The sequence below is a fragment of the Rhipicephalus sanguineus genome, chromosome 11 (assembly GCF_013339695.2).
Source record: "Rhipicephalus sanguineus isolate Rsan-2018 chromosome 11, BIME_Rsan_1.4, whole genome shotgun sequence".
In the NCBI taxonomy this organism is placed as follows: domain Eukaryota; kingdom Metazoa; phylum Arthropoda; class Arachnida; order Ixodida; family Ixodidae; genus Rhipicephalus; species Rhipicephalus sanguineus.
This window is the reverse complement of record NC_051186.1, coordinates 105,387,350-105,400,529: the sequence shown is the minus strand read 5'-3', so window position 1 is coordinate 105,400,529 and position 13,180 is coordinate 105,387,350. Positions and strand designations below refer to the sequence as shown.

The window sequence follows — 13,180 nt, the reverse complement described above, 5'->3', positions numbered from 1 at the left end:
TGATGGACGCATGGTGGACAGATGGTGGGTGATGGACGGATGGTGGACAGATGGTGGATGATGGACGGATGGTGGACAGATGGTGGATGATGGACGGATGGTGGGTGGATATTGGGTGATGGACAGATGATGGGTGGACGGTGGGTGATGGACATACCGGGTGTATGCTGGGTGATGGGCAGATAATGGGTAGATAACGATGGGTGTTGGACGCAAAGTCGAGCCATGCAATTTTTTTACAAAAATAAGACATCGTGCTTCTTAACGTGATTATAGACAACCTTTTACCATTGAGGTTAACGAGTTTACTTGCTGTGTCTACACGTGGCCAAGCATGCAGCCACATGTTGATGCAGCACGGAATCAATGAATGCATCTTGCACCAAATACTCATGTTTATTTGTTCTCCATGCTGCCATGCCTAACACGTACGCCCTGCTGGCTTGCTTCATTAGTAACTTCTTAGGAACTTGCAGATGGGAGAAAGGCAGTTTCCTTGAGGTAGTGCAGTCAGCCAGATGGGGTGTGCTTTGATGTACTTTTCCAGGCATGCTACAACAGAATTGAATAAAAACAAATAAACTGCTTTCACTAAATTTGGAGCAATAACATCAATGAAACCAGTTGCAATCGCTTTGACCAAAAGCTTAAACCATATCAAGTCAAATAAAAGGCAGCACGTAATCAGTCCACATGTCCGTAACGTTCTAGTACGTTGTTCATTGCCAAGGCTGGTGTGCAAACCCCATTAGCTACAAAGTACGTCAAGGGATGTCCTTGCTGTGCGCTTTGAGACTCCATATTGCTATTTCTTATGCCAGCCATCTTTGACAAAAATATGCAAGCAACAACTTCAACTCTTTCCCTACAGAGTTTTTTGTTAAAAAACTATAAAAATACAATTTTTTATTTGCCCATTCGATTTCATGTATCCCGAAACAACTAAAAAACTATTTAAAGGCACTTTACTCGCAAGATAAAAGAAAAATATTTTTTGAAAGTATCCGGAAGATTGGCTTCACTGCCCTGCAACACAGAAGGTGCCCTAATTTTTATTCAGTCTTTGGTGCAGAAAATGTCTGGAATGAAAAAAATAATAATTTGCGGGGAGAAGGAGCCCGTAAAAAAAGCCGTGAACACGTCGTGACGTTGGGGGTTTCTTTACAACTATTGCCGTGCACTGTCGATACGTTGAGATTCGGTGCTCATCCGAATCTGAGGATTCAGAAAAAAATATTCTCTGTATCGCTGCCACACTTTCCGGGGCACTGATATTCTTCGTTCCACAAAACTTAAGCGAACAAACTGAACAAAGCTGTTGCCAGCACTCGCGCACGTACACCCTTTTCTAATTCAAGTTGCCAGAATCTCGCCCGTCCTCAATAAAATGCATGCTTTGACCGTGTTTTTATATTTTTTACTGCACTATCTGTGTAAGTCAAAGACAACACAGCAAACTGAATCAGAGTATCTTAATTGCAGCGCACCCAAACGCTTCTTTCAGCATGGACGAGCCCAGTTCTTCGGTAGGAGCAGTACAAACTGTGTACGAACTCAGATCGTCTGTGGTAGGAAACGGGTTAAAAGGATTTTAAAGAGAAAAACAATTTCTGTCATTTAGTGCAAACAACTTCAGAGTACCAAAGACACCACTCTTCACACGAGAAGATACTTGGTAGGCGATTCATGAAAGACGGTAGGCATGCAAACATGAACACAAGAGAGAAGTCGGGACAACACAAATGCTGACTAACCGACTAGCCGAATAAGGTTAGTCGGCGTTTGTGTTGTCCCAACTTCTCTCTTGTGTCCGTGTTGTATGCCTACCATCTTTTATCATGTATTCCTACCAACTAGCTCTGCTTTCGGGCATTGGTAAGCAAGACAATGCGCAAAAAAAAAAAAGATAGACGAGGCGACGCTGCACAGACGTTCCCACACCAGCTCTCCGTGACATCAGATTTTGCCAGCACCTGCTACGGGCAATATTTTTACGTTGTGTTCCTACATACCTAAATCTTAACATAAGTTTCACAAAATTTTAGCGAACCAATGTGGCCGAAATACGATAAAAGACGTGATATTTGCAACGTCATGTTGATATGTATGTGATCAGTTTTAGCATGAAATTCAACAAGTTAAACACTGGCCTTCATTTCCTCTTCTACTAATTTACCTATGAAGGTAAAATGAATGACATTACAGATCTTAAAGAATAATTTATTTGTCTAAACTGATCTAAGGTTTCACTTTAGTGTCCTTTAGGGGAGACACTCCTCGAAATAATTTCTTTTTCATTTCTTGTAATAGACTTAAAAATACACATACACAAATACACATACACATATGCTGGCATCAGATGCAATTCACTACAGATTGTTTGTGCCAATACAAGTGCACTGGCACTTGAGTTCGCAAATCTAAGTGAAACAGCACAGAAAAAGATGGTACAATGTATGCTAACGCCCTTCATGTCCACGATGGTGTGAGCATGTTGCGTTAGTGTGCCGTGAATGTGCTGCGTGCAGAACTTTCCTTTTTTGGCACTATGGGAAGGCATGAAAGTTTATAGAAAACTTTGTGGAGGACAGGCACAGCTAACCACGTCATCCTAGTAAGGTGAATGGTCTTAATTGTTTATATTTTTTGTTCATATTCCTGTGCTCAAACACAATGCGATTACTACAGAGTACTTATACTTAAGTAAATAGATTACTCTGGCAGGCCATATCTTACAAATTTCATTAATCATAAGTGTCCTGTTTAACTGTATGGCTGTGAATGCTGCAGCATAAGAATGAAATCAAATGGCCATAAAGCGCAATTAAAAAAGGTTTAAATTGTTTTTCCCCATGCTTTCTTTGAATCCATTACTAGTTTTTTCATATGGTAGTGTTAAACGAAAACTGGGCTCGCCTATTGCTTTTCATCCTCTTCGTCCAAACAATAGCAGCATTACTCGCTGAGTGCAATAAAAATAATGGCAACTAGAGAAAAATGTGACAAAATCAGTCTGAGAAATGGCAGATATGCAAAATGGACACAGCATATTTGTTCAATATTCAACACAGGTCTTAGGGAACAAACATTGATGCCATTTGTCACCAGCACTGAATGGGTCAAATTGAAGTATATAATTGGCCTAACAGACTGCTTATGTCCAACATGTGTAGCAGCCACTGACCTATATGCTAGGGTACCCAATTTGAATGCATTCATTGCTCAGAACAGCAGACGTGACATTCAAACTAGCATCACTTTTTTCGTAGAAAGTGAGCGCATTTGCCGCAGCCTCGAACCATCAGCACTCAATAAAGAAAAGGTAATCATCTACTGACCTAAAGATTCTAATCAGGGCACCATCAGAACTGACAGTTGGGCAAGGTGGTAGTGATTCATCATTGAAATTTTGCCGGTGTTGCTTTGGTCTCTTCTTCGTTCTTGTCTAGTGTATTAAGTGATCAACGAGAAAGTATACTTTGTCGACCATTCTTAAACATCACCAAGTTTACACAACATTAGAACCCATACATATGCCATACTTTTGTGTGACAATGCAATCCTGCCACCCTTTCATTTAATATCAGTGATATGTATACAGACATTTCTTACAAAAAGCCTCGGCATTACTGTGTTTTTCAGAACACCTTTCAGATCTTTACAGGTGCATTTGCTGAATTTTTGCCTGTTTACTGTGGATCTACAGTGACGTGATGGCTGGATGATGTCTTCACACAAATGTCACACAAATGTATAAGTTCCGAGGTCATGTCAACCGTGCCATTCATTTCGAATAGATTGACTGTGAACTATAAACGAACTCCGAGATCTGGATTATTTTGCAATTAGAAGGTATATAGGTAGATTTGTCCTGTGCTCTTTTTGACGAGGGCTGATGTGCTGGCTAGAACTTATGAATATAAGTGCCATGCAATGATGACACAGAAATCTTGGGCTTTCATATGCAGTTCAAAGGCTACCACATGTGCTCAGCATCATTTCTGCAGTTCGTACGGCAATACTGGACTCATGTTAACCTATTCAAAGCTGGTGAAGAATATTTAGAATGACAGAAAGCTGAAAAAATTGGTAATGATTCATCTTGAAATGAAGGTAGGCATGCAAACGCAGACACAAGAAAGAAGTGGGGTCAACACAAACACCAACAAACAAATGAAGAGGCATACAGTGGTGGAAAAGAAAGTGGACACAAATACCTTTACACGCATCTGCAGGGATAGGGAGACACCTAATCAATCCGGCACACTTGGAGCTTTACGTGAGAGATAGCACTTCAGGAATCTGATTTCTTCTTCATGCAAGTCAGCTGACAGCTGGCTCACACATGCAGTTCCACTACTATCGATATGCCAGGCTTCTACCATTACAGGTTTTTACATTTCCACTCTTGTATGAAACTACGCATTCATCGAATTTTGGCGTGCATTTACACTCTCGACAATGCAAGGTTATATAAGATGGTAAACCTCCAGTTTATGACTCCTGATGTTTCGTTAATCTCTGGTAAACATAGCGGCCCATTTGCTCTTTGGAGAAGCAGCAACAGCGAAGAGAAACATTATACCACACCTGTACGGCAATCGGTAAAGTTGCTGGTGTGTTCTACGAAACAAATGTTAGTGCACTTGTTGTCTATTATCTGTTTATTCTTTCTCTGCAAGGTGGCACAAATCTTACGTAGCCGTAAAGGCAGCATTGACACTGTATGCACTTCCCACTTTCTTTAGCCTGTGAGATAAGCAATGAGTGTAAAGAATACCTACGGCACGCTTGTTACTGTTAATTTTTGCATCCATGTTTGCACGTGACACAGTCGGCTTCTTGAAACGTTCAGTGACAGTGGCTACTGCAAAACAAGGATAACCTGCATCTAATGGACGCGTAACCTGTGCGTTAAAGCTGGCCTTCATTTTGTGTACAGACTGGTGAGAGATGAGTTTAAGCATGACATGAAAATAGCGTTTTTTTCTAGGCTTAGAATGCTTGGAGTTGAAGTCTGACAACAGTATTGAAGATCCAGAAGAATACTGCTAGCAAACTTGGTTTTCCTGAAATGTTAAGTTAATGCCTAAAGTTTGTATACTATCATTCTGAAGCAATGCTTCAGTAAACTTCGGCCATCCTCCATTTAACTCAAATTGTTCAATCATTGAGGTAACCATGGATTCAAATTGGTAACCACAACAAAATATCAAGTAAGCATAACATGCGCAGAATTGAACACGCATTGGTTTAAAGATGCCCCAATGCTCAGTGATTTATACCTTAACACAGTTGACAAACGCTTAGAGGAGGCCTTAGGCAAAGATATTATTGAGGTTTTTCATTACGTGTACAATTACATGATTGATTTTTTTGTAGCGGTGATAAACTTGAAACCGCGGTTACCTGAGTGAATAGACAATTTGATGTAATTGAACGAGGGCTGAACCTTACTAAATAACTGGCTCAGAATGACAGAATAGTACAATTTCAGGACATTACCTTAGTGTTTCTGTGGAACCACGTGTGATGGCAGTATGCTCCTAGATCTTCAAAACTACTGTTCAACTTCTCGTCCAAGCATTCTAAATTTCTAAGGAATAGTACTGGCTTTGCTGTGTCATGCCATAAGTATTTTCTCACCAAGTGCTGCGTGAACACAATGAGCACCAGCTTTAATGAACTGGTTAGGCATCTATTAGATGTAGGTCATTCTTGCGTTGTAATAGCCTCGGTAGCTCAATGTTTAAAGCACATTTTGTTACGTCTGAACGTGGTTGCAGAAAGCAATAGTAACAAGCGTGTCTTATGTGTTCCTTACATTCAGTGATTATCTCATAGGCTAAAGTGGGAAGTAGATAAGGCATTAATGTTGCCCTTATGGCTGCCAATGGGCCAGGTAAGATTTGCGCCACTGTACTGAGAAATAATGAGCAGGGAATAGACAAAGGCAGACTCAAATATTTTTTTCCAAGACACCCACTAGTTTACTGATTGCTGTGTAGCTCTGGTTTATACAGTTCTTTGTAGCTGTGGCTGTTTCTTCATAGGACAGATGGGCTGCTGTGTTATTCAGAGATTAACGGAACGTAAGAGGTCGTAAACCAGTGGCTAACACACTAGTTTATTTTTGCATTGTCGAGGGTGTATATGCACACCAAAATTCGATGAATGCAAGGTACTATTACCTAGTATCGATATGCCTGGCATATTAATAGCAGTGGAAGCGCATGCTTGAGGCAGCCGTCGAATAATTTGTATAAAGAATGAATCAAATGCCTACACATTTCTCTCAGGTAAAGCCCCACATCTGCCAGATTAATAAGTGTCACCCCATACCAGTGTGCAGGTAAGTGTTTGTGTCTACCTTCTTTTCAGCCGCTCTGCATTTCTTCAGCTGTTAGTCAGCAATTCAGTTGTCCCGATTTCTCTCTTGTGCCTGTGTTTGCATGCCTACCTTCATTTAGGATGGTGAAGAGTGGCACGACCGTTTGCTGCTCAACCGCAGTCTTGAAGAAAATGTCCCCACATTGCCAATTCATGAAAATATGACAGTTTTGCAAGTGAACAACGAACACAGCTGCAGGAAGGTGAAACATAACACTTACCTGACTCTCGCTGCATGACTTGAGTAAGCATGGTGCCTCAGGACAGCTCCTTTGCAGATCTAGAGCAAAAACGCAATACAAAATATTCAACAAAACAATACAAATGTTTTTACTGTAAAAATGCATATAGGTTAAAAAGCACGAGCTCGTATAAGCTGCTAGTCACATATTTTAAAAAGTTTCCAAGAAAAAATTCTCGAAGCATCCACAAGCTACAAACATAAGTAGGGGTGTGCGAATAGTGGAATTTCATCTCGAATCGAATTCGAATCGAATAGTGCCGAATAGTGGACAAAAATATGGAATATCGAATACAAAAGATTTTATTGCAAATTGAAAGAAAGAACAAGGAAGTGAAATCTGCTCATGTCATCGAGCACCTAATGCGGTGAGTTGCTGCTACTGAAATGCTACAAATTTTCATGCAGCACCACAAGCTGCTCCACACGACCTGGCTTGAGGTTCTCTCACCGTGATGGGTTGGTGTTTCCTGCAGTTGAAAATATGCCCTCACTGGGCACCTCTGTAGCAGGCATGGGAATGTATCGCGAAGCAATTTTGACGATACCTGGATAAAGTGCAGCCCCATGCTCTTTCCAGTATTTCCCATGATCATCCTTTCTTGGGATCAGGGACTGAATGAAGTATTTTTTAACCTCTTGACTGTAGCTCAGTGTGTTGGTTATTTTTTGGCGCTAGCAGTTCCACAGTCTCCCAGACCTCCCTGGCCTATTTTGCTGGAGCCATGAAGCGCGGAAATGACACAATCTCCTTTAAAATAAACATCCGCTCGCTTTGAACCAGGATTTCGTTGAAAGTTTTATTGAAAGACCTACAGTAACGACGTCAGCGTTAGCTTTATCCACCCCACCCTAACCAAGTTGCACCATTGGCCTTCGTCGCGTTTTAGATATTCGCGGTCTCGAATTATTCGAAACTTCGAATACTAGCTATTCGAAAGTCGAATCGAATTATTCGTTACGGTATTATTCGATTCGAATTCGAAACTCGAATATTCGCACACCTCTAAACATAAGTAAATTTGACAAGATGCATCGTCAGTGTGTGAGAATGCATTTTGGCTGTTACCTACTAGGTTATCTGCGTGCAACTTTTAGAACAATACCTGGGCAAAAAACTTTATAAATGCACTTCATCTGGAACTGTGAGACGATTAATATTTACGAACGTCGATGACATAGAAATGTTATGCGGCTTTGAATAATGATCAACAGTACATACATGACTTCCCCAATCAGCTGTGAAAATGGCTCAAGCTATCGCTCTCTCCCAGCTAAATACCCGAGACAAAGTTGATGAGCATGGTGAACAGTTTTATTAAACCCCATTGCCAAGATAGTTGCTTACGACATTGCAATGACAGTCAACAGAGAAGCGCAAAATAAAATGATACGTCGGCCACACCACCAGTTTTCTTTGCGTTGGCTTATATGTATTAGTAGATAGGAGGTTGCTATTGCATATACTTCATTTTAGGCCAAAGACCTAGAAAAGTTCACATTGGCTCTGACTGCCTTGTTTCCTAGTGGCGTGTGTGTCATCTTCACATCTTCTTGTCTAATGCTGTTTTATTGCCTTTTATATTGCACCAACCAGTGCAGTCCCAATCAAGCACACTACTGATTGAGTTTTGTGCATTTCAAGCATGCAAATGTGGTTAACAAATATGAGCAAAATAAAATGCAAGGCACAATTATCTAGACAAACATAACTTTTTTTGAATGAGAAAACTGTCTTTCATTATTACGCTTCTTCCACACAGATTCCGCAGAAGTGAGTCGCAAAAGATATGTTGTTTTGATGGGCAAAATGAAGTATATGTGATGCACCTATTGACGGCCTTTTCTGTAGAATATACATCTTTGTTTTTTTGTTTTTAGATTTTGAAGAAACCAGACACTAATAAGCACACAAGCTAATGTGCATTCATCATGTCTGGCTGAGTAGCTATTCAATTAATGCAACATTTCAATAACAGAGCGAGTTTCATAAAAAGAGTGTAAAAGAAGGTTACAGCTGTTGCTCATCGTAAGAAGTTTGCTTGCCCTCTCCTTGTAGCAAATTTCTAAAAAATACAAGAACCAAAGAAGGAAAATTGTAGTGATGCACCATATGGCACAAGGCAATGTGTGTGAGTGACTCATCGCTTAACCTATAAAGAATGACACCATATCTTAAAACAATGGTCATTCCTGCAGTGCCTGAATGTGCATTCTCATAAAGCTGGAATTGTTGCATTGTTTTGACACTACTTAAAAACTGATAGTTATTGACTGCAAATTGTTCCACAGAGAGTCCTATTCACCTTCTAGACGGCAGCAGCAGCCCACTTTCGCATACGCTAGGCACCAATAAAATCTGAGAACATATTCTTCTTGACGAACAGCCACCAGAGCATGGTTTTGCTGCATCAGAATAATTAAAACTGAAATTTACGCACAATGCAAGCTGATAACCATCAGTCGCACTAAAGTGACCACACACAGCAAAGGTCATTTTGGACCGTTATATCTCGTGAACAAAGCAAATGAGGACATATGATATTAAATCCGTGTGTTCATTGACAGAAGCGCTCTTCAATAAAAATTGTCGTCAAAATTGAGACCGGATTTTTTAATTTTTTGAAAATGAACTTTTTGAAAAAACTCGCTTCTTTAACTATTTTTTTCTTTTTTTGCATTGCCCGTAGGAAAATGATCTTCCGTATAAATGTTGCAAAGGTTCTTTTCTATATTTACACTGTTTTGAAATTTCTGTTTGAAATAGGAAAGGCGCCAAGGTGCCTCAAGCTTAGCACACTTTTTTTCATTTCGACCGTGTTTGCCATTTTTTCAAATTTTCTTCCTTTTGAGAACGGCATAAAATATGCATGGATGTAATTCACAGTATTGCGTTTTAAAACCAGGAAAAGAAATTTTCAACACGTCATTTATAGTTCACGTTAAATTCTGCCGTGAAATCCGAAAACATTGCAGTGAGCAAAAACAGGAGGGCCGCACCACCACCTTCAAATATTTTTTGCCGCGCTGGGAGAGTTCCTGGAAATAAAATTTTCGGTTCACTGCACTTTGAGTGTGCCCACATTACACATCAAAAACCCAGGCAAAATAAAAATATCGACCGGATAGGCATGTTTGATCTCTCGTGGAATCACCCTGCTGTGCATTGCTGCTGTGTATTTGTGGAATGTGTTTTCTCACCAATGCTTGGTTCGAGGCCACCGAAAATACTATTTTATAAGAACAAATGTGCTACTGTTAATTTCTGGGATGTCAAACTCAACAAATCCGCATCCCTTGGCACGTGTGACTCAATGCATTATAAAAAGTTTAGCCTGGCTGGTATAGATTCCAACAGGGTATCTCCATCCTTGATTGAATTTCGGCGCTAAAGGAGTTCATAGTATGGTAGAGATTCACCATGGTGCCACTCGCTGGTACCAGGGAGACCGCAATAGGAGGAATCTCTTTGTCGTGTTCCACTTGGCATTCGTGACCAAAATCATATGGCTTTGAAGATGTGTGTACAAAGTATGGATAGGCACTGTACGCCTCAGGAAGCATTGCTTTTGTGTGCCTATCTGCAACAAATGCATTTATGCCACGGGTATCTCTGCGCTGGCATGAGGTGTCGCCAAAGTACCACGAAAATTCAACTCTAGGAGAGAATGTTCTGAGTCATGTGTAACGTTCAATGCAACAACAAAAGCAAGGATTGACTGCAAGCCTACTTGGTTCACAATGAGATGGAAAATGCTAAAGGGTCAATAGTGTCTGTAATTGTGCTTCTTGTATTGCCCAAATGTGCTGCAGCATTATAAAAAAGAGAGCGCCGTGAGAACACCATCTAACTTTGAATATGTAGGAAAGCTTCAAAATGGTGCTCCAGGAACGTTCACACATGTTGAAATGAAAACAGCAAAAATAATGAAATATTGCACAAAACATCACAAGTCATGGCGTGATTGTCATAACTGGAGGAGGGATTTCAAGCTCCCTCAAAATTTTGAAATGCTGCATGTTCATATAAACGCACACACACATACGAACACATGCACAAAAAAACATGAAGTATAGCAAGACCGCTATCATTAACAAATTTTCTGGCTAGGCCCCTGCATGGTGTGTGTTTGTGTGTGGTATTCTGGGCTATCTTCATTATGACCCTGTAGCAATAACACACAAATCTCTTTGCTGTACAAGGGTGTATACATGAAAGCCAAATTTCCTGAATGTGGCCCTATTTCCTTGAATCAATGCAGGAATTGTGGGCTACTAAACATGCAAATGGAAACAGGAATAATCCTTGATACACAGGGACACACGGAACAGCAACACAACACTGTAATCGGTTTCTAGACTTGACAAATTTGGCTGTTTTGGTGCCTGATATGGGTTGTTGTTATAGAATAAACTAGACCTAGAAATGAAACGCCACACTTAGTATTGAGCAGCTTCAGATCTAAATGCATTTTAAATTTGATGTTGATGTGTGGCACATATGTCCTACGTATTGTAGAAGATTCCTACTCCACATTAGCACTCCTACATGTTCCTATGTTTGCGCGTAGCAGATGAAACTTATTGAACCTCACCACATGTGTGTAGCCACACATAAATCGCAAGTTTGATCTGTGACAACAATAATGTCAAAATTGTTTACAACAGAGCTGTGGCCTACCTGCATTTGTTCATCACTCGGGTTCACATCAGCATTGGCTGCATATGGTCATCACCAGCAGGGGAGGTGGCTGCAACAATTTCTTTGTTAAAGCATTGCCGAGAATTTGGTCTGGTTGTTGTCAAAGAAATCTGGTAGGTCAGGCTTTGAGAGAAAGTTGTGTAATAAGGCTGTTACCAGTCAACTCAGAGGTTATGCCAAGCAGGCATGGTCTCACGCAAACCATACACGGAATAATAAATGGGACTGACAAATACAGGAATATTTTTAACTTTGTTCATCGTGGAACTAACACATTATGCACTGATTAGCTTATGTGTTAGACAGAAAATAACATGAGGGAGGTCAATATATTTCACTAATAACACACATCCTTGTCAGCCACATGCTATAATGGGCATTCAACAATTACCCATCTAAGAAAATGTGAATAAATGTTATCTGAATTTTCAAAGCCTCATCGTACATGTGATTATTGCTCAATACACTTTCCCATGGATTCTACTGAATGAATGTCGACAGCATGTGCTTTGCTGCCTTCAACATAATTTATGAGAATACACTTTGTGCTTGACCAAAATTGCCGAGTTTTTGCAGAATTTCTGTGGTCTACATGTCTTTTTACATCCACAAAGCTCCGCATGCCAGTGTTTCACTGTGCCATGTCAGTGCATTAGCACGGGAAGTTGGGCGAGTTGGTATGTTATCATATTCAGCTGAACGTGTAGCGCGGCATAGGTGAGGGAAGAATTGGATGACACGGCGCTTCATTCCTGGTCTATGCCACGTTGCACGTTCAACGAAACAAGCCATGTGAGTGCCATATTATCTACCTTAGATGCAGGGTGGCTTGTTTGTGCCCTTAGCAACATACACAATGTGCAACCACATTTATAGCATACTTTATGCAATTTAGCATACTTTAGCAAATAAGATTTATGGTGCCGTAACAGAGCCTGAGCTCCAGTTCATGGGTACGATTACAGCGCTGTTTAAGTGGTGCTTTATGATACTTGCCAGCGTCATGGAAAACTGCAGTCCACCTATCACTCCACCAGTAGACCGCGAATAGCGTATGAATGGTTTTACATAAACGCACTAGCACATAAACACAGTGATGAGTGCTTACCACAAGCTATATAACTGGCAGAAGTAGGAAACAAGTATACCAATCCAATAAAGGCAGAAGTTGAGGGTAAGATGGGAGCTTGAAAATGAAAAATTCGTGAACACGGGGTGCCAGCAACACCCCGTGTTCACGAATTTTGCACGTAATACCACTGTCACAGGTAACTGCAATGCACAAACGCACATACAGTGCCGAAAGCAATAGCAAATTCAGATGACAGTACGCCTTGCCAAATTAGGTCAACACGCATAAAAATGGATCAAACTGACTAAACTAAATACTGTGTCATGCTGCAAAAATTGCATTTTTAGCAAATCTACCTTAGCTATTGCTTAAAAGACGACAAACAATGTCCAAGAGTGCTAACCTAAACGCTTTTTGACGGTCACGTTCCTTAAGGACGCACAAAATGCACGCCTAAAGAAAATATCCCTACATACACTTTACTTCTCCCACTGTACTGATTCACGGCTCATCGCTCAACACGGTGGCTGGAGATCATTCCTTGGAGTTCGTTCAAAAGAAAAAAATAAATCAAGCTTCGATTTCATGCTTTACCTCAAGTAAGTTGACAAGTGTAAAATGCACGCATAAAACACATGACGATGGTGTGTGTCTGAGAAAAAATGTCTCCTCAGCAAATTTTAACATAGCGCAGTGCGTGCGCACGAGCTAATTACCAAAACTTTATATAGCTACTGATACGCTTCGGGACAAACGTCGTGCGCGAGCACCATGC

At 40.6% G+C, this 13,180-nt stretch overlaps 1 long non-coding RNA gene across 1 annotated transcript; it reads right to left on the bottom strand.

Moving 5' to 3' along the window:
• Positions 1 to 377: 377 nt before the first annotated feature.
• LOC119374594 (uncharacterized) lies at positions 378 to 11,416 on the bottom strand. Its single transcript, XR_005180229.1, has 4 exons — positions 11,313 to 11,416; positions 6,612 to 6,670; positions 1,488 to 1,563; positions 378 to 552 (listed from the first exon to the last, which is right to left on the bottom strand). It is a non-coding gene; the product is annotated as an uncharacterized LOC119374594 (long non-coding RNA).
• Between the last annotated feature and the right edge of the window lie 1,764 nt (positions 11,417 to 13,180).